This window comes from Octopus bimaculoides, chromosome 15 (genome assembly GCF_001194135.2).
Source record: "Octopus bimaculoides isolate UCB-OBI-ISO-001 chromosome 15, ASM119413v2, whole genome shotgun sequence".
Classification (NCBI taxonomy): Eukaryota; Metazoa; Mollusca; class Cephalopoda; order Octopoda; family Octopodidae; genus Octopus; species Octopus bimaculoides.
The window spans coordinates 15,923,834-15,926,507 of NC_068995.1; the positions used below are offsets into that span (position 1 = coordinate 15,923,834).

At 28.6% G+C, this 2,674-nt stretch overlaps 1 protein-coding gene across 1 annotated transcript in view; it reads right to left on the reverse strand.

Moving 5' to 3' along the window:
* Positions 1-2,674, reverse strand: part of LOC106882532 (inter-alpha-trypsin inhibitor heavy chain H3) — a 38,837-nt gene that overhangs the window by 834 nt on the left and 35,329 nt on the right. The gene's annotated exons all lie outside the window — the stretch shown is intronic.

Here is a 2,674-nt window from a genome sequence, read left to right on the forward strand (position 1 = left end):
GAGAGAGAGAGAGAGAGAGAGAGAGAGAGAGAGCAGGAGTGAATGAAAATGTAGTATTTTTCTTATATGATCTTTATTCATCTAAATATCGCATCATCTTTCGGAATATGAAAAAAACAAAAAAAACAAAAACAATAAACCCCACTGAGAGGAAATGTGTCACAAGTCACCTTACACATAACCCTATAGAAAAACTGATTTTGTATCCAAGGAGTAAACACTTTACCTATCATTTCAGGGGTGCCGGGAAAATAAAGAAGGGTTAAATGGAAATCTTGTATCAACGTTTGAAATCAAAATTATTAATAGATTTCGATGCAAAGCTTCCTAAACCAAAGGGATAAATATCAAAAATTGCAATATGTCTGTTCATTTCATCATTATACCATTCGTTACATAATTTTAAACTTTCAGTGTATTATATATTTACTGTACAATATCTTGAGAAACTGAGCAGAACTTGAATGCTTCCTGTCAATAGAATTAATTTTGACTCCACGTTTCTTAATAACGTCTGGCAGTCGATAAATGTGCTGATGATATTCTGTCTGGTGCAATATAATCTGTTGTTAAAAAAGTAACCACGACGTCGTAGTTTCGTCAGTATTTTGTGTTGTTAAAGTCGGAGAGTAATTTCATCCGTCTTTCCGCTAATTTTACCAAAGGTACATTGTTATATAATTTAAAGCATTCATGTCAAAGAAAATTTCTCTATATAGCATTTCTTCTTAACTCAAATTCCAGTCTTCCTGAAATATTTTCCATATAATTTCCCTATGATTACAACCATTTTGTAGCTTTGTTGATGTACTAATTTCAGTATTTGGTGTGTGTGTGTGTATGCGTATGTGTATGTTTGTGCATGTATATGTTCATATGACAGTCAAGAGAATTATATTTTCAATGATTAGTATAATTACTCTCTAATCAATAGCTATTTAAACAACTGAAATATGAATCTGAACTCCATTACCAAAGTATACAGAGATAAGTATTGAAGGAAACTTAATTTAGTTTATTTGCTCTATGATAACGGTTTGATGCTTGAGTACCGTTTGATTATGATGGACTGTATAATATTTTTTTGTGAAAGCTTCTCATATAAAATAAAATTTTCATAAAACTTTGATAAAGCCAGATGTTATTGATTACACATCAGCCAAATAGTTATTCTAGAAACACAAATTTGGAAAAGTACATTTATGTTCCTCAAATAAATTTCAAATTAGAAAAGAAAAGGTTACAAAATGATGAGGAGAAAATTTAAATATGAAAATTATTCAAGTTGAATTATTCAAATTTTAAACAATATGTCATTTTTTGTATGATCAATTTTAAGTGTATTTTCTGACGATGTATATAAACACTTGCGAGCAACCGAAATACCATAAGACTCTGTTGACATTCTCAATGTTAGGAAGGTAGAGAAGGAGCTGCCAGTAGTAATGATCTTGTCAACAATATTTGATATTGATAAATAAAAGAATGACGAAAGACATTTTGGGACTATAGACTTTCGATAAAATAGAAATCAGTATTTTACAATATATCTAGTTTAGCTGAATGCAAAGGAACATACCGCTCTCGCTTCTTCGATTTGACAGGTTTTACTGAATATATTAATTTAAATGTTTTGTGCTTTGAAAGTTAACATTTTGTTTTGCATTGAATAAGTATAATGTTGCTAATTTCGAGCTTTATCAAATGAGAATAATTAAGAAACATAAAATCATTTTTAAATCTCAAAAATATAAACGTTAACTTTTACTCTAAACAAAGTGTGCTTCTGTTAAGGAACATAGATTATTGAATTCTAAAAAGGGGTCAAGTGCCATAATTGGCGGGAGTTGATGTGTGATCCATTGAATTACCTTATAACACTTGACTGTTGAATTATTGTATCTAATTCAAATTGATGAATAGCAAAATACATTATTGAGATAACTCAAGTGTTATTTTAGATATACTTTTGCGACTTTGTGCATGTTAATTAATGTTTCATAAATTATAACAATTATGAAACATTAATTTGTAATTAATACAATTTATAATTGTAATTCTTATGGAGCTTACAGAATAATAAATTGAATACTGATTTTCAAAATACAAAATATTTATTAAAATAATATTTTATTTATAAAATAAAATTTTAATAAATCTCTTATATGTATATTTGCAGTAAAAGCATGATAAAATGATAATCGTGTTGTTTAACTACTATTTAATTAAAAATGCATTATTTTATTTTATTTAAGATACTAGCAAATGTATACTCCTAATACCGACTATCATATGACAGATAACACTCCGAAATGTATTCAAAGGGGAAAACCCAATAAGTTCAGAATGACAATCCCTTTAAAAGATCTACGAGGGAAATGGAGGCACAATTTGGAGATGGATATAGTCAGCTGCATCTAACTGAGTCTCCGACGACAGAACGTAAAGAGAATGATAATTGTATTACTCATTTCCTTCTTTAATTTTGCTTATCTAATCCCAAAACATTCTGATCTGTAAACATTGTCAAACGTACTCTTAAATGTACATAACAGCAAACAACTTTTACTATCATCTTAAGAAAACACTATCATCTTATAATCAAATTACTTTTAAAACAAACTTCTAATTTTCTTATAATTTGACAGATATTTTCTAGAACAATACCCTGTGC